The following is an 8,946-nucleotide window of genomic DNA, read 5'->3' as shown; positions in this document are numbered from 1 at the left end:
ATATATCTCTATGTTAACTTATGAATAGGTTGGATCCAAAAAATACATCATGGTGGGCCCTATAAATGTTTCAGGTGTGACTCATCCCACAGTTCTCTGTAGTGGGTCCACTTGAACTTTAGATCTATGTTCTAAAATGAAAACGGTTCATTTTTGGCATTATGTTCTAAAATGAACTCACAAAACGGATGGACGGGTAGAATTTCTCACAAACATCACAGTGGACCCCACCTGGTTCCCAGCCCAGGAGCTTTCTGCTAAAAGTCTTTCGCAGGAAATCGGCTTCCCGGAAAACGCAACCTTTCTGACTACTGGAGCGGTATATATATACTGGAGCGGTATATATATATATATATATATAAATAAAAGAAGTGTGTCAGTACTAGACGTGGACCAATTAAATTCCAGTGTACGGGGAGCCAGCCAGGACGCGGATTGCCTGCTAAAGGTTTTCACAGGAAGTTCTTGAGCAAGGATGGTGAGTGGGACCCACCGATAATTTTTTGAGAAATCCACTCCGTCCATCCGTTTTGAGATCTCATTTCATGACATGAGACCACAAATCAGGAGAATTCAAAACTCAAGTGGGTCTCACGAGATGGAAAATTGGGGAAAGAAATTCCCACTGTTGAAATCTTCCTAGGCTCCACCTTGTTGTTTATATGTCATCCAAACCTCTTTTAAGGTTATTCCCATTTGGATGAAGTAAAAACACAACAAATTTAGGCTGATACAATACTTTTATGGCAAGTAGAATGTTTCAACGGTGCTCATTGAAAACCGACTGTTTCTTCTTGTGCGACCCACTTTAGTTTTGAACCCTGTTGATTTTTGGTCGGATGTCATGAAATGATCTCGCAAAACGGATGGACGGAGTGGATTTCTTACAAACATAGCGGTGGGTCCCACCCAGCATCCTTGCGCAGGAACTTCCTGCGAAAGGCTTTCGTAGGAAATCCGCCTCCAGCCAGGGTGCGCTAGAAACAAAGGATCCCCACCACTCATATGAGCTACTAGAGCTACAAATATTGTAGGTGAGTACAACTCATCACTGCATTCCTGTTTTTTTTTTTCTTCATCATCCCATCTCCTATCCACATAATGGAATTCCCACCTTCCAATATCAGGGCATTATGGTTATTTATCCTTCCATCAACCCCTGCTCACCCTCGGTATTTACATTGAAAAATGAGACAGATATACTCGCATTCAAATATGGTATTTCCAAAGATCTCTCGGAATCTTGAGTTCATGGAACGATTCTCTCCATTTCTGCAAATGGGTGGGAGTCACCTGCAGTCGCCGCCATCATCAAAGGGTCACGAGCTTGAACCTTGGGGACCACAGCTTGGTAGGTCATTTATCACCTCACATTGGAAATCTCTCTTTCCTGAGAAGAATCGATCTGTCCACCAACAAATTCCGAGGCAAAATCCCTCAAGAAATCGGCCGTTTGTTCCGTCTTCAGATTCTCAACCTGACTGATGATTCACTCCAAGGAGAAATTCCATCCAATCTGAGCCACTGTTCAGAACTCGTAGCCATTAGCCTCAAACGGAATCAGTTGGACGGAAAACTTCCCACTGAGCTTGGCTCTTTGTCAAAGCTCATCTCTTAACGTCTACACCAACAATCTCAGTGGAAGCATCCCACCTTCGTTGGGGAACCTTTCCTCTCTCACTACTCTTTATCTAACATATAACAATTTTGACGGGCAAATTCCAAACCAGCTTGGTCAATTGGCACGCATTATCACTTTTGAAATAGGTCCAAATCAGTTATCAGGTGCGATTCCACCATCGATTTATAATCTCTCATCCATCCAAGTGTTTAACGTGGCAATTAACCGGCTACATGGAAGCATTCCCCCCAACCTAGGCCTTTTGTTTCCACACCTGCGTGGGATTCTTGTAGGTATAAACCAATTCACTGGAACGCTGCCAATTTCATTGTCCAATGCTTCAAGTCTCAAATTAGTTGATTTTAGCTACAACAGTTTTAGTGGACATGTGCCTTTGAATCTAGGAAGTCTTTCGCGTCTCTACGCTTTTAATATCAAGAAAAATCAGCTTGGAAGCAGGGAAGGTGATGACCTGAGCTTCCTCACTTCACTGACCAACTGCACCCATTTAAAACTCATATCTGCTTCTCGTAATAATCTCTCTGGTGAGTTGCCCAGCTCCATTGCTAATCTCTCGACACAGCTAAAAACTCTGTTTTTAGGAGACAACAAGATATTTGGAATCATTCCCAAGGAAATCGACAATCTCATCAACTTGTATGTTCTGGATCTGGGAGGGAATTCTATGAAGGGTACCCTTCCAGATGCTGTTGGGAAGCTTAACAAGTTGCAAGCCTTGAGTTTCCGTCGAAATAAATTTTCAGGGCAAATCCCACCTTCAATTGGCAACATCACAGGATTAAGCTTTCTTAGGTTGGATGGAAATGATTTCCATGGAAACATACCATCTAGTTTTGGAAACTGGGGATTTATGGAAGAATTTCTCATTTCTCAAAATAAACTCAATGGCACGATACTCAAACAAGTCGGCGCAGCTCAAATCAACCTGTCTCGTAATTCATTCACTGGGTCTTAGAGAAATTAGAAAACATTCGGGAAAAGGACGTCTCAGAGAACAAACTATCAGGTGAAATTCCAGATACGTTGGGAAAGTGTCAAAGCATGGAGTTGCTTTATATGCATGGCAACTTGTTTCAAGGAACCATTCCAGAGTCTCTAAAGAATTTAAAAGGAATCAAAGAGCTAGATCTTTCGCACAATAACTTGTCTGGGCAGATTCCCAAATATTTTGAAGAATTTCATTTCTTAAGAGTATTTGAATTTGTCATTCAATAATTTCGAGGGTGAAGTGCCCAGAGGAATCTTTAGAAATGCCAGCGCAATTTCAGTTGTCGGAAACAGCAAACTCTGTGGAGGTATACCAGAACTACAATTGCCAGGGTATCTTAAGCAAGCTTCCAAGAAACGAGGAAAACCTCTTGCTAAAAGAGTAAAAGTCACAGTTATTACAGTGGTTTCATCTTCAATTCTCTTGTCGTGTATCATTGCAGCTCTTTATTGGAGAAGAAATTCTCCAAAGAAAGCTTCTTCTCCATCTTCCACACAGAATCAGTGGTTACAAGTTTCTTATGCAGATCTCCTTCAAGCAAAAGATGGATTTTCTTCAGCTAATTTAATTGGTGTGGGAAGTTTTGGTTCTGTGTATAAAGGAATTCTAGAATGCTTTGAAACACTTGTTGCAGTGAAGGTACTCAAACCTTCTACAGCAAGGAGCTTTTAAGAGTTTTGCAGCTGAATGCGAAGCATTAAGAAACATCCGGCATCGAAATCTTGTCAAGATCTTAACGGTTTGCTCGAGCACCGATTTTAATGGCAATGGTTTCAAAGCTCTAGTGTTTTGAGTACATGCATAATGGTAGTCTGGAGAAGTGGTTGCATCCAAATGTAGATGAACAACCACAACTGAGGAGTTTGAATCTTACCCAGAGGCTAAATATAGCCATTGATGTGGCTTCAGCATTAGATTATCTTCATCATCATTCCAAAATACCAATTGTTCATCGAGACCTAAAACCAAGCAATGTTCTTCTCGATGATGATATGGTTGCCCACGTGGGTGACTTTGGTTTAACAAGGTTCCTCTCTGAAGTTGCAGAAGGTTTCTCCCAAAATCAAACTACCACATCTGGGATTAAGGGATCGATTGGGTATATTCCTCCCGGTAAGGTTTTCAATCCATTTTTTTAATTCATTCATCTTGCAAAATGATTGGTAATTTCCATATAATAATATTATGTTGAAGCTTGTTGATAACAATATGCATAAATTAATCTAATCGATGGATATTTTTAGGTACATTAGTGTGTGCCTATATATATAGTTATCTAATGTCTTGAATTTTTTTTGCAATAGAGTTTGTTGATGCCAATAACATATGCCATACCTTATTGGAAAATTTTAGAAAAATTCTTGTTGATTGTTGGATAATTTTAGAGGTTGCTACTCGATGGTATTGAGGGTTCTTCGATGTCATCGACTGGTTATTGATGGTTATCAATATCATCAAAGGTCCGATCAAAGAGGTGTGCAGAATTGCTTAAGTGTGCCATTTGTTTCCTATTTCAGTTACGGTAGTATATATACAGGATATGATTGGAATTAGGGTATAAATTAGGGTTCTCTAAACATGTTTAAGGGTTTGAGAGGATTTTTAAGAAAAAAGGTTTGACCATTCTTTCTTGGAGCTTTGATTACTAAGATTTCATCTCTTGTAATTTTGTTTTTTTTTATAGCGCATTGTCGCTTTGTGCCGTAATTTTTTCCCCACTTCAATTCGGATTGCTTTATAATTGAATATGTTTGTACAATCATGATTATCTTGTTAAATTTCTCCTTGTGTGCTTGATGTGAACCGAAAATCTGAACGGTCCATGTGATGTAACACCCATGAAACTCTTAGTGCGCAACTTTTACCTTGATCCAAACTTTTGGTGGGCCATGGCAAAAGAAAACAGTTTCCTCTCTTGATTTACATCTCTCTTTGCTATGGCCCACCAAAGTTTTGAATCAGGGTGAAAATTGGTCCGTAGGGGTTTCATGGGGTGCTTCATCACATGGACTGTTTGGATTTTGAGCCCATGATATGTGTGTAAGCGGAAATGTTAATTATTTAAATGAAATATTTCCTTTCTCCCTCTCAATATCTAACCACTATTTTTATCTTTCTTTAAATAGATGCCTAACATTCAAATATGTGATATTTGTAAATCGTAGAGTATGGGATGGGCGGTAAGGCATCCACACATGGAGATGTATATAGTTATGGGATCCTTCTACTCGAGATGATCACTGAAAAGCGACCAACCGATGACATGTTTAAGGACAATCAGAGCCTTCATCACTTTGCAAAGTCAGCTTTCCCTGAACAAGTAATGGAGATTATAGATCCAAGACTTCTCTTAGAAGATGCTGAAGCAATTCAAGACAGTGAAAATCGTAACAATTTGATAAATAGAACGCATGATTACTTGGTTTCATTGGTCAACGTTGGTGTGTTGTGTTCTGCAGAATCACCAAAGGAACGAATGAAGATGAGAGACGTTGTTATGAAAATGCATGCAATTAGAGACTTATATCTAGAGGTTGGGATTCACCGACAGAGAGAAAATAGGCCCCTATTGTTAGGTGAGGGTTCATCTTACCTCTGTAACTACTAATATTAGATTAGTAGTTACATTGAAGAAGATTCCGACGTAAAATAAAATAGTTTGATATTTTTCTTAAGAAACTCTAGATATATATTGCTTAGTGTTTGAAGCTAAGGGGAAGATGTTTTCTTCTTCTTCTTCTTTCTTTTTTTTTTTCTTTTTTTTTTTCTTTTATATATCTTGTTTTAGACAAAGGATGATTGTATTAGAAATATAATAATAGAAAATGCTTATAAGAATAAAGAGAATATTGAGTACTAAGATACTGAATCCTCACAAAATTTTATATAACCTATTCCAAAAATACCATTATAATCTTACCAAGTATTCATCAATGGCTTTGCCTGTTGATCTGGAAGGTGTGTGTGCATGAAAGAGGTGGATATTGAAAGAAATAGTATCATTAGCAGCCCATAGTGTCCAAGCTGTTTTGGGCCTAGCCTACTTTTGTGGGCTTTAAAACCTTGATTTGGGCTGGGCTTGAGCTTTTCATATACCATTGGGCCAAATCTAGGCTCAATTTTTGGTCTAATTAGTGTATGGTTGGACTCATGCCTAGGAATGCAACTCGATTAAAGAATGGGCATTGATGGAGACTTTGCCCATTCCCACTTGCCCTTGCCGTATTTTCGGTCCAAGGAACATTCGTGGTAGGAGAACCCTATTTATGAACTAACTCAATGGGTTTGAATCCGTAGCTCAATGGCATACAACTTGTGTTTCAACGTTGAGGTCATGAGCTCAAGTCTGGCCTATGAACTAGCTAGAGCAGTAATTGGCCCAGTGAAACATGTCCAGATCTAGCCCATTAGCCATATATCTATGTAAATGCCCAAAAAGACCTAAATTAGGCTTCAAAAATCATTTCAGTACATGAGGTGGCTAATTTAGTACATGAGGTAGCAGGTTTAGCTGATCTAACATGATAGAAATGTATTAAATGTTGGGAATATTGCAGAAGCAAACTCGAATTCAATCCACCAAGAAAAAATCAAACGCAAACAAAAACATACTCAAAAGACATAAATTTTACCCGGAAAAGCCTTCTTAAGAAAAAATCACAGTACAAAGTGATAAACAATCAACCATGAAATAATATTACAGGTAGAGTTGTACACGAGTCGAGCCGAGCCTAGTATTGCCTAGCTCGTGCTTAGCTCGCACTGCCCGAGTCCAGCTCGTACTCAACTCGGTTCGGGCATCGAGCATGGATGCCCTGCTCGTGCGCTACTCGTCCGAGTACGAGCCGAGTTCGAGCAGATATCGAGCCGAGTCGAGTCTGGGTTTTTGAGTCGAGTTTGAGTTCGAGTCAATTTCTAACATATATTAACATATTAACAATTTCTATATTAACATATTAACAAATTCTATGTTAACATATATTAGCTACATTAACATATATTAACAAATTCTAGCTATGTTAACAATTTCTGATATCAACCTATATTAACAATTTCTAGATGTATTAACAATTTCTGATATTAACAATTTATAGAAAAAAATTAATAAATCAACACCACACAATATTCCAAAAAATAAAAATAAAAATCAATTTCTAACATATATAAACAATTTATACAAAAAAATAAAATAAATCAACCCCACATTACCGGGCGAGCTGCACCAGGAATGACCGACACCATGCGTGCAGGGCAGGGATGAGCGGCATGGACGACCTGCGACAGGGACGAGCTGCGGCACCGGGTAGGCCGCAGGGACTAGCATCGGACAGGGGAGAGAGAGAGAGAGATAGAGAGAGAGAGAGAGAGAGAGAGAGAGGGAAGAAGAAGGATGAACCGGACAGCACCGAACAGGGGAATGAGAGGAGAGAGAGCAAGAGAGCGAGAGAGAGAGAGAGAGAGGGAATGGGTTTTGGTTTTGAATGGGCACTGGGAGGGAAGGAAGGGGCGTAGGGTTTTTTCGAACGGGTGAGCTGAAAGCGACTAGAGTAAGGGGCGTAGGGTTTTTTTGTTTTGGGTATATATACGAGTCGAGTACGAGTCGAGCACCGAGTCGAGTAGTGAGTCGAGTATTGCCCAGCTCATACTCTGCTCGAAATCAATTCGAGTATAAAAAATCAACTCGTGCTCGACTCAAACACATGCCGAGTCGAGCAAGTAACCGAGCTTACTCTACTCGTGTACAACTCTAATTACAAGAGCTATAGAACTTACAACAATGAGAACTCTCTTCAAATCACTCAAAACCCTAACTTTTGTTCTATATAATCCTTAAGAACATTTTAACATTCACTAAGAATACTCTTAAGTCCCAATTGCACCTGATATATATTATCACAATTTGAATTGAAAATAAATTGCTCACTTATACAGCTCTACACGCGTCGTCAATTTATTGACATCGATCAAGCAATCATTTATTCGATTAAAGATGCATATTTGATCAATTGAACAGGCCAAAAACATTTCGATGAAATTGAGATATTTTTCTAATTACTATTGATCGATCGACCCGATCATTGATGAACATGTCCAAAGTGTCAAAAGAGCAATCTATCTAATTTTAGAGAGGTTAGATTGATCGAGTATTACTATCAATTGATCAATGTCTTCTACATAAATTGAAGGCATCCATTCAACATCCGACCGCTAATCTTGAAGCCATGGTTTGACCATACCTTAGATTCGAAGCGGCGAGCAGCACAAAAGGGCATATTATAAGGAGGCCTCCCTTTAAGAAATCCATAAAGTTAGATCACGTCTAACCAAATCTAAGTTGACTCTGACAAGTCACATCAGACTCGGCCAGATCTTAAACCATTGGTCAAGCCTAGCCCATAAGCTAGCATTGCAAATGGGCCAACCTATAGCTTGTCCAAGTCCAGCACCCCATGAACCATTAACCCATGTCATTTCCTGCATGACCTGAGTCGACTTGGACCAGGCCTGGCTTATAGGATCAAGTCGGATCAAGTTCGAGCTGACTCGGACGAATATCATAGGATTCGTCCAAGTCATAAAACCATGGTTCGAGCAGCCATTGTGCCAGCATCTAAAATGGGCTAGCCTATATCATGTCTAAGTCTAGCCCATGGCATGGATCAAGGTCCATGCCCTACATGACCCAAGTCAGGCTCAAGTTAGGAACTACGAATCTCAGTCACCAATGCCAAGCTAGTCGCGCCAGGCCATGCATAACCCTCAAGCCCGCATCCAACTAACAAGCCACAAAGATCAAGGCAAACCAAACCCAAAGCTAGGTGGGCCCATTTCCAATCCGGCCAGGTAGCTGATGTCAAAGCCCTGTAGTCCCCATCATGATGTATGTGTTTTATCCAAGCCGTTCATTCATTTTTCTAGCCTATTTTAGGACATGAGCAAGGCATGTACAAAGCTCAAGTGCACCCCACTACAGGAAACGGTAGGGATTGAATTCTTACATTCATAAACTCCTTAAGGCCACAAGTGTTTTGGATCAAGCTCATTTTTGTATTTTCCCATCATCCAGGTCTTATCTGACCTTATGAACAAGTTGGATAGCAAATAAACTTTATGATGGCCCTAAGAAGGTTTCAATGTTGGCTGACCCCACTATTTCTTGTGGTGTGGTCCACATGAAGATTTGGATCTGCCTCATATTTTGGGCTCATGCATTAAAATGAATATATAAAAAATGGAGGGCCAACATGGAAAAAACACATACATCATGGTGGGGCCCACAGCTTTCACACCAACTAATTGGCTGGTAATGAGGTCA

General features: G+C 39.9%; 1 pseudogene; it reads left to right on the top strand.

Annotated features, from left to right (window-relative positions):
- The first annotated feature begins 1,133 nt into the window (after positions 1-1,133).
- Positions 1,134-5,587, top strand: LOC131236262 (probable LRR receptor-like serine/threonine-protein kinase At3g47570; annotated as a pseudogene).
- Positions 5,588-8,946: the final 3,359 nt, after the last annotated feature.

Source organism: Magnolia sinica, unplaced genomic scaffold (assembly GCF_029962835.1).
Source record: "Magnolia sinica isolate HGM2019 unplaced genomic scaffold, MsV1 ctg348, whole genome shotgun sequence".
NCBI lineage: Eukaryota > Viridiplantae > Streptophyta > Magnoliopsida > Magnoliales > Magnoliaceae > Magnolia > Magnolia sinica.
The sequence above is the reverse complement of the archived record's forward strand: the minus strand, read 5'-3'. Positions and strand labels throughout refer to the sequence as shown.